This window comes from Sylvia atricapilla, chromosome 4 (genome assembly GCF_009819655.1).
Source record: "Sylvia atricapilla isolate bSylAtr1 chromosome 4, bSylAtr1.pri, whole genome shotgun sequence".
NCBI lineage: Eukaryota > Metazoa > Chordata > Aves > Passeriformes > Sylviidae > Sylvia > Sylvia atricapilla.
In genome coordinates this window covers 38,400,861-38,414,053 of record NC_089143.1, presented here as the reverse complement: position 1 = coordinate 38,414,053, position 13,193 = coordinate 38,400,861, and positions in this window count along the sequence as shown.

Genomic DNA, 13,193 nt, shown 5'->3' with positions numbered 1-13,193 from the left:
ATGCTGTAGCTTGTGCAATACTGGTTACTGCTGTTGTAGCTGCTGCTGCTTAGAAAGGTGCCGGGACAGTGTCATCTTCTAGTCATGGCTTTGGACTTCACTCTGGGGTTGCCGTGGTCCTTGCTTCTGAGTGCAAAATGCTAGAAAGGAGTCTAGGTGCCAAGTATGCTGAAAAAAACCCCCAACCAAAACCACTACAAGAACACACAAAATCAACTGTGCTTTGCAGATTATGTCTTTGTAGTTAACATGGAGGCAGGAGAGCAAAAATACTGGATGGCATGAGCATTGAAGTATTTTTAGGCTTTAATTCAGGAAATCACCAGGCTTTATGTGGCCAAATGCTCAAAGCATGTTTTAATCGGGACCTTCCAAAACTGGCTGAAAGCAAAGCTGAGGTATGACAGCAAAATGTCTCTACAAAAAAGATGAGGTGCCTTAACAAGTTACCTTTTTCTTCTGCCCCCTTCTTTAATTTGAGTGACTTTATGCAGTATTTGAATCTGCTGAAAGGCTTCATAAGTGGATGGAGTAGACTGCAGTGGAATAGAAAGGCTTCATAAGTAGAATGGAGTTCCTGTCAAGTTTGAGATGCAGTCAGGAAAGAATTGTTTGCTTGGTTGGTGTTTGAATGCTATTACACTGAAAATGAAATTTTATTAATAGCTTTAATGATCTGAAGAATTTATAATTTAGGTAATTGCCTTCTAATTATGTGATGTACAGATAAAAAAAAGATGGTTCTATAAATGTGAAATAACTAGTGGAGAGATATTGAATTTCTGTGGGGTTCTAGCTGTGAAAGACTGATTGAATTTGAACTGCTTTTTGTGTAATTCCGTTTTTTCATTTCCTGGCTGTCACTGTTGCAGTTTGTGACACAGACCAAAGCCCAGAGAACTCAAGGGAAACTTTTCCATTTTCATTGATTTTTGTGGGCTTTGTCTGGTCTCTTAGCCAATTATGGTGTCATCCTATTGAAACAAATTAAAAAAAAAAAAAAAAAAAAGAAGGAAAAAAAAAGTGTAAAACTGTTTGGATGCTTATCCCAGCTGGATTTATCTGGCAGTTCTCTGCATCACTGTTTATATTCCTTAGCAACCAGAAGTTGAGTGCTCTGTTTTACTACTGTGTAAGAAGTGCTGTCTTTATTACATGCACACTTAGAACAATAATGATTTGGTGCAAGTCTTACATAATTCATGAAGCATCTGTAAGGTCTACATATGGTTGTTAATGTCTCCTGTCATCTGAAACTGTACTGCCTCTTTCTAAACCTGCGATGTGCTATGTCCGTTTCTGTGTTAAGAAGTCCAAACAGCAAACAGAACAAAAAAGCCTAAAGCAACTTGATTTAAGAATAATAGGGAGATTAGGTAAATATTCGCTGTTCTTTTCTCCCCTAGAGACTTCAGGGTATTTCTTTTAAGGGGAGGACAAAGGATTGAGACAGTGAACATAAAATTTAACTGAGTTGCTGTTTTTGCAACTGTATCAATTAGTTATAAATCTCTCCGAGATGCCGCACTGTAGCCTGGAATACTATACATCTGCTACTTTTATAGCATGTATTCTGTAATGTTTGAGTGCCCTGTTTGAAGTGATCGTGTCACGCGATTGAATGTGGACGTGTGACAGACACGGCGCTGTCTGCAGAGCCCCGGCGGGGCGCAGAGCGGCTCCCGAGGGTTCCAAGGGCGATCCAGTGCAGAGCCCCGGCGGGGCGCAGAGCGGCTCCCGAGGGTTCCAAGGGCGATCCAGTGCAGAGCCCCGGCGGGGCGCAGAGCGGCTCCCGAGGGTTCCAAGGGTGATCCAGTGCACAGCCCCGGCGGGGCGCGGAGCGGCTCCCGAGGGTTCCAAGGGCGATCCAGTGCAGAGCCCCGGCGGGGCGCGGAGCGGCTCCCGAGGGTTCCAAGGGCGATCCAAGCGCGATCCTGGAGGCGCCGGGCCCTCGGCGGCCGCAGGGGGGCGCCTGCGCACCGCGTGTGCGGGCAGCGCGCTCCGGCTCTGGAACGGGAATTCCAGCTAAAATCATATTGGCATCTTTTATTTGGCTGGATTTTGTAGTTGTGATTAAGAGTCCTGCCTGAACAGCTTGGCTACCCGTGTTTCAGTGAATGGGTTCAATTTCTGCCGGTAATGCTGCTTGTATGTTGGGGGCGACAGAACCGGCAAGTGGCGCTGTCAAAATAGCCTTGCCATGGGAAGGTGGGAATTTTATCGTGGCGAATTGGAATGGCTGCCCACGAGAAAATCGCATAAGACTGGAAAATGGAGAAGTGTGAGATCAGCCATTTTAAACATTAAAAGCAAGTTGTTTCTGCTGAGGGCTGCCTTCCCCAGGAAAAATGCTGACTTTGGCAGCACCTTTGTTTGCAGAACACCGTGTGTGCAGCAAGCCACCGCTGGTGTGCAGCAGCCACTGAGATCAGGAAGACCTCAGTAATACGGAACAGTTTGATGCTAGGGTGTGAACATCCACTGACACAATTACTGCAAAGATCAGAAGTATCTGGTTTTCCTGTGGGAAGCTAAAACTGCTAGGAGTGTGTTGGTTCTGGAGACAATTAGTGAAAGAGATGTGAAGTTGGTTGTTTGTTGGCTTGCTGATTACTTGAGTGATTTCTTGACTTCTGTCTGTCTTTACTGTAAGCTCTTGGGAAAGTAACATTTCTATCATTCCTTTATGTTGAGCCTTTTTCAGTGAGACCCTGATCTTGCTGGACCTAATCAGAGCTGCTGTAAAAGAAGTAGAATGCTGCCATTTGCTCCTCTCCCACTCTAAGGCAGCTGCATAGTAAAACATGTTTATAGTATCTTTTGCCAGGGTTTTAAAACTCGATGCATTCCTAAAATGGGAGAGGGCTTAGGAAAGAGTGAAGATTGATTCTCAGTTACAAATCCTGCTGCTTATCCAAATAAAATTGAACTACATCCTAGTATGCTGCTGACCATCTTGGCACTAGAAGGACATCCTGATGTGCTTTCTGCTGCTGTTGCTGTTATTACACACACATGCCCTTTGCTTTTTTTTATATTTTTTTTCTTGTAATAGTTAGCTCCTTATGCTTCAGAGACTGTCAGATGAAAATAGCAGGACATCCAAGATATTCATAATATTTGTAGCAGCTGTCAAATGATACTGTCTTAGAGTGGAAGATGTGTGTTTCTGCAGAGTGACAGTTGTGGCTTGTATATATTTGAAGCAGCCCTCTCTGCCTGAAGGGTGGTGGCACCCAGACATGTAGCAGTTTTACTCTGATTGACAACCTTTTTTATTCTCTCTTTTTTTTTTTTTTTTTTTTTTTTTTTTTTTTTTTTTTTTTTAAGTGTACAAAGACTGTCATCATTGCTTCTTCATTGCCTTTTTATCCAATCTAGCAAAGGGGACAGCACAGTATCTAGAACAATAGTTTTCTAGATATTCTAAGAAAAACTCTAGAAAAGCTGACTTTCACACAAACATATTCCTCAAAAGCAGTTACTTGTTCCAGAATGTGTTCCTTTGACAAGATGTCTAGTACAGTGAGATGTTTGCCTTGGATATTAATCAGACATTCCTGTGCTACAAAAAACAAAGGAGGACTGCTATTTTTTGGATCACTTTGTCCATGCTAGAAGCTGAAATTGGATGGAGCAAAGATCAATAATGTATCCAGTTAATGCGCTAACATATAAATGAAATTAATCATAAGAAATGAAATGACTTCTTCTGACAATCTTGAGATAAATGCTGTTCCATAATACCTCAGTCTTGTCAATTTGAATTTATATTATAGGCAAACAGTTGCTGATGTGTGAACTTTATTGTGTAAATCTCCCAGGAAGTGGGTACTTGCTATTATTTGTGACATATGTTATTCCTGGGGCTCAACCTTTGTTATCCATTTTCATTTAGTGGAGGCAGAAGTGTTTTTCTCTCCTGGCCTTGCATGTTCCTCTGTTCCTAGCAAGGTCACGTTTGTCTGGTGCAAGTGTGTCATGGAAAAAGGAATAGCTCCTAAAGGCGAAATGAGATAATGGAAAAGTGAAACTATAGCTTCATTCTTGTCATTGCCTGGAGAAAATATGCTTCTCAGGTGTGGTGACAACTGGTACTAGAGATGTGCTGTTTCTCTCTGTATTTTGAAGTTTGTCTAATTAACATGAAAGAATTTGCTGGTTTTGTATCTAGTTGTTTTCAAATTGATGGAGAAATTTCTGTTGTTAATTCTTGATTAAAATTTGGCCTTTTGTCATGAGAGCAAATAGGTGCTTTTTAAAGCTATTAAATTTTAATTTCTGGGCTTTGCTTTTATAAATATAAAAGATAGTTCAGACTATTCTTCTGTATCCTACTGAAGCCAAATTTTACATTCAGCAGTTGCAATAGAATTATGCTTCTGTTCAATTAGATTTTGTTCTTAAGGGCTATGTTTCTTCATGTTCAAATTAAATCTGTAGTAAAAAAGAAAATTATCACTTCTGAGAACAGATGTCTACATGTGTTATCAGAGCAGGAGTGGATAAGCATGACCCTCATATCAATCAGTCTTACAGTACTTATCTGCCTTCAGTCATTACATGGCTCCAGAGATGATACAGAATTCCTAAAACAGCCTGAAGGTCCTTCTGTCACTCTGGATAGACAGGGAATCTGGGGAGATTGCCTGATGTAGCCTTGGCTCTGAAGAATGAAGATTTTTCTCCTGTGTTATGTGTCCCATAATATGCAGGCTTAGCTTGATATACTTGATATACTTAGCTTGATATACATAATTGTTGCATGTAACTAGGACTCTTTTAATATTTTGGAAAACTTGTTGAAAAAGCTTATTTCTTATTTCTATTCTTATTTGTAGAGACTTATTAATTGGACCAACTCCATCTCCTGCCTAACTTCCCTAGTGGCTTTTCCCTAGTTCTAGTATGTTTGTTTTGACATACTGTGTTTGGAACATCATGCTTCCCTTGTTGTTGGCCAATGCCTTTGAGGTTCAAACTGTAGATAGGTCAGAAGCTCCAGAAACTGCAGTCTGAGTCTGTCCTTTAATGTAAAGAGTCTCTGTAATGTTGACAAGAAGTTTATCTCTAGAAAAGGTTTAATGTTCTTCAATGTCCTTGAAGAAAGATAAAACCTTGACTAGGTAGGAATGGGGAGGACTGAGAGGATGAGTGCCATTGATTTATGGGGTACTCCAGGGGTATTTTTCCCTCTGACCATCTCTCATTTTTTTTTCTTCCTTTTCTCTCTCAAATGAGAATATTATCAGAACCTGATTAGAATCAAAGTTTCTCTTCTTGACAATTTCTACATGTGGCTGTTCTTTCCTAATGAAATTTATAAATCTCCTCTTGTTCTAATAATGCTCATTTGTTAATTCAGGTTGAAGTAAAGCCGGTTTTAATTATGGCATCTTTTTCTAATCTGTAATCCTTATTCAAACAAATGCTGAGCCCTGCAATTCCAAGAGTGAAAAATAAGCATTGTTGTGCAGATTCTTGGGCTTCTTTCCATGCAGGTGGTCAAGGTGATCCTTCCTCATGAACTATATTCATAGCTGCCTAAATGCTAAAGAGCTGTGGGATCTTTTGGGCATCATATAATCTTTTTTTTTATTCTTTTCCATCTTTATTCCTCAGACCCTTGTTTCTCTGTTGTGTTTTCCTCTTGTACCTACAGCTCTGTCATTAATTACTTGAAATTGTCTCATTTTGGTTCCTTTTGTGTCATCTTCTTTCATATTACATGGAACAGTTTCTTAGTTAAAGCAAACCAAATTTCTCCTCTCTTTCCAGAGGAGATCCTTAACCAAGATAGTTGGGTAGTAAGGGTATATTTTATTGTCTACATGAGGCTTTGTGCAAAATGTCATGGGATTTTTCATTTTGGTCTTTTTAAATAAACACTTCCTTAGGTAGTGATAAAGTATTTTGCTGCTGCTATGTCTAATGCTGTAATGCATAATGTAGCTTTCATAGGACAATCAGAATGATGTATTATCTGTTGGAATAACAAGACAGATGAAACCAAAATCATGAGTTCTACAGGTCTGGTAATCTTGGAAAATTCTCCTTTGAAGATGACAGATTATGATTGAATAAGATTATATTAATTTATCATCAAATAATAAAATTTCTAGGAGATACAATTTTATATTGATTTTAAATAGAACTCCTCACTTTCACTTTGTAAAATAGCTTTATTCCTGTGTGAGGCAGGTCTTGATTGTGCTATTGTTGTTTAATGTATTTCATACTTCAATATTTTTGTTCTGGACAAGTTCCTCATCCTTTTTCCTTGTGGCTTATGTGGGCCTTGATTCAGAATCCTCAAAGATACAGCCTCAGCCAAGTTCATTTTTATGATCTCAGTTTGTAAGTCATGCTTGTTTTCTGTGTTTTTTTCATACACCACTAAATTAAAAAATGATAAGCAGTTCTACAAGCACCAACAACCTGTGGACTTGTGCCTCGCTGTCAGCACATTCAGCAGAAGCAATTGCAATCACAGAAAGAATGATAAAATTGACTGTATCATATAGACTATGAACAGCATTTTAACGGTCTTTTATCATTTGCCAAAAGCTCTTAGCTGCTTTTGTTTTGTCTCTTGGTTTGGTTGCATTAATGCTATAAAGCACTGTTTTTAAAATGGGTTTAGAAAGTGCTTTTTTCTAAAGCTGTCAGCAATTAAACTGCAGAAGTTAACTTCTCAGCAATTAAGTTATATAAATTAGTCCAATTAATTACTAAAACTGAGGCAAAAATTGGTTCAAGTAAGATGAACTGTGGAACGATGGAATTAAATCTAGAAAACAAGAACATTTATAAGGCAAATTCAATAGATGACATAATAAAGCAGTTAATCTTCATCATAGGCTATGTCTGAATTTCCTTAATTTCACTGAGGCAGTGAAGTAACTGTTTATACAACCGGGCCATATTTTTGGAGTAATTCTAGTTAATGCCATGTATTTATCATAGAACTGGGGAGAAAGAGCAATAGTCTGTTCCCAGTGCTTATAGGTAGATCCTGTAGGGCAATATTGCCTGTGGATGACGATCTGTGTTTGTGAAAATGTCATTTGGATTCTAGGAATTGTGAATTAAAATTCTTATTTTTCATCTGAATTTAGGGACATTCTTTGTTTCTGTAGTGTGCAGGAATTCTTGAGAGTGATTATCACATAGGTGAGACAAGCAGTTATTTGGAAAGATTGATGCATGTTCTGTGCTTTCCTGAAGTAGCTGGATTTAGGATTTAAATTAATGTAATTCTGCTATTAGGAAAGCCAGATATTTCTCATGCAGGTACTCCAGGCTGAAACTTGCAGTAATATTTTAGAAAACTGGACTGGTGTTAAGCACAAGACAAGCATGCTAACTTGAACAGATACCAGATACTTTGACTACACCTACCACAGACAGAGAGCTAAGGGTGATACACATATGTAAAAGTATTATTTAGAAAACTAATCACCTTCCTGAGTGTTCTTGGTATTTACCCACGTGTTCTTGAGATCTATCATGTTCCATGGTATAGTGTATTGTCCATGGGTCTCAGGGATTTATGATTATTTTTCAAATCACTAGAAAACTAAACTTGCTAGACTGAAGGAGCTTTGACCTTTTCTCTACTTCATGTTGCAAACCCCCCCCCCCCCGCCCCCGCATGGTTCCAAGGAAGAAGCACAAGTCTGATTCCCGCCTATCTGTTTCTGGAAGACTTAAGGTGCTGTGCAGGGTATCTGCTCTTGGACCTTAGACTTGCCAAGCTTGGTAAAATATCATGATTTTTAATCTCTGTTATTTTGATGGACAGTGTTGCAGCTTCTGAGGCTTGCAGGGCTGTGGTGTGTTATACACACTTTGAGGATTTCCTATGGCATGGCTTGAGCCTTCCCCAGCTGTTTGTCTGCTTGGCAGTTCTGACTTCTGTGACATGAATGTCTTGGCACTGCAGCATTTAGAGGTGGTGAAATAGTCCTGAGAAAGTTTAGTAGCTGAGCTTTGCGTTTTTGGGGGTGGAGGGGGGAAGACGAATACAGCATATACCAGGCTATGAGTCTGTAAGAGTGGAGTGAGTGAGAGTTATAGGTGAGTAACTGTAAACATTTCCATTTAGAGATCTGAATTGTGGCCAACAGTGAGTGGGAAAGAAAAAGTTCTGGAGGTGAGGCAAATAATAATGTGTGAGATTCTTTTACATTTGTTTATTAAATGAGTTTCATTGCCAAATGCTTTCCAATAATTTTCCCACTCAAAATGAAAATTAACAACAGCTTCAAAATATAAATATTACCATACATTGACCTCTTTATGATAATGCACCCTATACCCTACTTTGATACTTATTTCGGGGTTGCTGCAGTTTTCTAAAAGTTTTGTGAATTGCCTACTTGAGACATAATTTTCATAATTTTCCTCTTAATCTATTGCTATTGTGTCAAATGAAGTCTTTGATTTGGATAAAGCTGCAATCAAAATTTTGAACTTAGCTTCATGTGGAACTTAAAATTTTTACATCCCCTTATGCCCTAAGCTTTAGCTTTCATATTTGGAGAAACTGTGCTGCCTAGGGGTATATTTCTGAGCCTCATGTTAAGTGCTGGTAAGCTCTCTTCAGAGTAAGTAGAGAAAACAAATCCTTTTCCTACTGAAGACCAAGGACAACTTTCAGGCCCAAAAGCATAAACAGTGGTGGAATGAAGAGGGGAACAAGAAGGATGAGAACTCACAACCTGAAGCTGCAACTGGACAATTAAAACCCAATATGCAAATGGACCAAAACTGTTAAAAATGTAAGATCTCGTGACTGGTCACCCATTTTGTGTGTGACTATTTGTAGTGGACCCTGGGTGCAGCCTTGGTCAGGCTCCTGTCATGCCCAAGGTGGATCCTGAAGGCCTTTCAGCAAATATCTACTTTATTCTCAACTCTGTTCAGTCTCTGTTTCAGGTCAGCCTTCCAAGGCCTCAGTTTCTGGTGACTCTGGTGGGACATGAACTCACAACCTTTGAATTAGAAGCCCAATGTGCTATCCATTGCATCACTCCCACTCCATCCTCCCAAATTTGTGTTTTGGTGGCTGTTTCTTTCATTTTGTATTAGATGGTTACAGATTTTGATATACTTTGGGTTTGTTTGCTCTTAACAGGTAAAGGGAGGGACTTGGTTACATAATATTTGAATATGCTTCACCATGAAATTTACAGATGTGTCTATCACAGAGACAAACTGAAAGCCTGACCAGTTCTCCTAATTATTCTTTGTCTCTTGCAGGAACAGTGAGCATACTTTATAATTCTAGGACTGAAAATTAAGTGAATCTTGCAGAAAGCAGCAGAAAGGTCTTGAAATCCATGGGGTATTAAAATTGATGGGGGCTTAATGAGAGATTTTAAAACCTGAATGTGTGCTATGAAGTGCTGAATGGTTCAGAGGGAAGCTGTCCAGCTGAATGCTCCTGCTTACTTAGCAAAAGCTATTGTATTGAAGCAGAAGTGGGAAAACCCTTAACTTTCCTGGCATGTTCTTCAGATCCCTGTACATCTTTGATAATTTCCCTATTTACAAAATGTCTGGAAGAATGCAGTATTGCAAAATAACCTGTCATTTAAAAAGGTTTTTTGCATAACTGGTCACTTCAAATTTTTTTTTTTTTAAGCTTCAAAGGACATTTTTGAAGCTCTGAAAGGCATAAACCAACTAATAGGATTTTCACCCTGCTTCAAGGAGCTGATAGGACTAGCCTTGGTGGAAGCAGGTTTTAGACACAATTGTCCTTCCTTAGGGGAATTTTCTTACAGTTTAAGGCAGAAGCTTCTTTCCCCAACCTGCAAATAATAGTTTAAAGGCAAAGAATGCTTTGGTGCTAAATATTCAGAGATCTAAGATCTAATCCAGTAATTTTCTCCCTGTAATTTGTATCCACAGCATTTTATCCCATGAGAAGAAATTGCATAAAGTGTAAATTCAAGTCTCTTGCCTATGAGTTCATAGCTGGAAAAGGGTGCTGAGATTTGTGCTAGAAACTAAATATGAAGTAAAAAATCAGTTGTCATTGAGAGAACTGCTTTGAAAATTTAATCTTAATAGCTCATTAAGATTGTTGGTTGCTGAATAGTATGCATACAGATTTTAGGAATAGTATGTGTTTCTCTGTTTGAGAATTACTTGTAAACTGATTATGGCTCACTTGTGCCAGGCTGAATTAATTTAGAAGCTGATTGTGTTTTGAACATTTTAAACAAGACTTTCACGACAGTACAGAAAGTGATTTTCTGCTATTGCCCTGTCAGTTGTTTATTTTATTTCTCTGTTTTTTCAGTACCCCTAGAAGATGAGCTAACCATGGGCCTATATATATTATCAGGCATGTTAGTCTTGCTTTCCATAGAGAAGGTCTCCTTTGCCTGATTGTCAATTGATTTTTCTCTGTTTAGGTATAATCTTGGTTTTACAGGCCCCTGTAAAACTGGCAGTAGAGCTTTAATAAGTAAAATTGTTAAAATGCTGGCTTATTTGGCTGTTGCTATGTGGAGAATCCAGTACCATATGAAAGACTTTGGTATTTGAGTGACATATAACAGTATTTTGAAAATTTCCAGAAGAGAAGAGAATAAACTCCATCATCTTAATAGAATTATTATTTATAGCTGATTTTTCAAATGCCTCTCCTTTCATCCTGGAGTTATTTTATACTTTTCTCTCAAAATATGCAATTGTCTTATTTTGCCATTTATCTACGTTGCATTTGCCTACCTTAGGGGCTGACTTCGTAGCAATGCCTTGGGTTAGGAAAAGTCACCTAAAACCACTTCTATTCGGGTCAAGTCTTGGAATTTTTTAAAGGGTTTTCCCTCCTTTTAAGCTTATATGAACTTTATCTGGTAGTTTAAATTTAAAACAGCTTTGACTAACATTTCTTTTCCTACCTTTGAACTGATTTGTATTGCTTTTATTCACGAGACAATTGTTGGCTTTATCATGGTCAGCTCCCAGCCTAGACTGAACTGGAAGTGCTGAGTTTTCAGGTTTGAAGTGCTCTCACTGTTTTATAAATTGATTGCACTGTAGTGCATTCAAGAATAACTTTTAAACATCTTGTAATCCTTTCCTATGTCTTAGTAACGTGTTAAAGATGGGAAATGGTGGCCTTAGGTCACTTCTCTGCCTAGGAGAGAACAGTGTCTGCAGTAGCCAGAACAACAGTGTGTACAGCACCAAATATTAGCCGAAGTGCATACATTGCCTTCTTATTTTGCATTTGTTGTGGTATCTGAAGTACCAAGCATTAATTACTATTGATGGCAGCATGCCAGAGGCTGGATGTCAGTCCTTGTGTTCAAGGTATGCTTTGTAGTTCAATTTCTGTCTCAATTCCTGAGGCCTCCTCCTGCATTTGAGAGCTTTTGTACAAGACACAAGTAATAATCCTACGATAGTAATTAAAATATGCCTAAACTGCAAAGACTGAGTTTCATAGTTGTTTGTACTCCAGTGTTTTTCTTCCAATTATAAAACAAAATGAGAAGGCTCAGTTTTTAGACTCATGAAATCAGAGTAATTTAACACTGGGCTCTCTTATCCCCAACTTCAGGGAGGCAGTGTTTCAGTGAACAGAAAACAACTAATTTTTAGACAGTCTTTGAAACAGATTGACATAGGCTCTAGACGCAGATAAAATGGCTTTGTCCCTAGCATCTTATTTTCATTTGATAAAACTTTCTTAAACATTTCTGAAGTAAAATTTGCAGAAAAATACTTAATGTACAATAAAAGACTGTTTTACCCTCGTTTGCATCCAGATCACGCTTTTCTTTATGTCATCTGAAGATGCAGCTGTTCTTTCACACAGTTGATTCATGTCATCCACAATTAAAATGTCCTTGCTATTTAAAATCTTCTCAGCATGTCTAAAAAGGTTGTCAAAACAAAGGCTTGTTCACAGTGAGAGAAAAGCTCTTGATGCTTTACAGAAGATTGATGCAATGACTTGACTAGAAAAATTCTGGTTTTATCTGATTTTAGATGAAGTCATATATTTTCTTGTATCTGGGTGGTTAGTTTAAAACCAGGTCTTTCTAATTTGGAGCCCAAGATGGTAAGATGCACCTTATTTGTGATTCTTGGGTGATAAAACTTATTTACAAGTACGTTCATACTGATCTCATTTAACATTGCCATTTCTATCAAACGTTGCTTTTTTTTCCACCAAATGCAAAACATCGCTTGTTTTAAGTACTGTAGGATATGCATTCTAAGCTCCAGATGTTTGATTATTGATAAAAAAGTGGTATTGTTTCTGTTTTTACTGAGTCCTTTGAGGAAAACAACATCATGAAGGTGTTTCTTGACGATATTTGGGCATTTCTAAAATACTGAAAAAAAAAAGAAAAAAGCTTTGTTCTACTTTATGAGAAGAATGAATTGTCACAAGTTTTAGTAATGTAATTTAAAATTTCTTGCTTTCTTCTGGAATTCACTATCTCAAACTGGACACACAGGTATCCTGTGTGGGGAAGGTTCTGCTTATGAGTATGGGGTCCTGGTCTACAAAGTTCTGAGTAAATGACGAGCAGCTGTCTTTCTGTCCTTGGTACTTAATAGGATTAACTTATGCTTAGCTCGTAGGGCTGCCTAGCTCCAGATTGGGGCAAGGTGCTTTTGCTGTGGTTCAGAACCTACGCTTCTCTGTGAAGCTGCCTGGCAAGCAGTGGATTAGACTACTTTCTGAAATATGAGAGGACAGAATCTCATTCCCTTTGTCAGTGAAAGTTCCTTATTGTGAAGTTACAGGTGATTTCTGATTTGAGGCACTTTGGAGTATTTTCTCACCTTGAAGCTTCTCCTCTCTAAATAGTGGAATTTGTTGTGCACAGACTGTCTGTTACTGTATGTGGATGGAGGGTTATAGGGATCCTGCTTAGTGAAACACAAGCATGCAGTGAAGCAGCAACTGGAATCCAGCTTGTTGCCCTTATCAGTAGCACTGGGGTGTGTATTTCTAGGTTTAGTCCTGTAGAAGCTATTATTTCCTTCTAAACTGGAGCAGCTTCAACTGAAGAGTTTTGCATTTTGCAGCAATTGGTGGGTAAGATGCACTTTTGTAGCAGTTGAGTAGCTAGACCACCTGCCAGCTGTACTGCAAATGAAGAGAGTTGCATGTTTTTATTTTTTTGTTTGTTTGAACTGTTTCAAAGCATTAT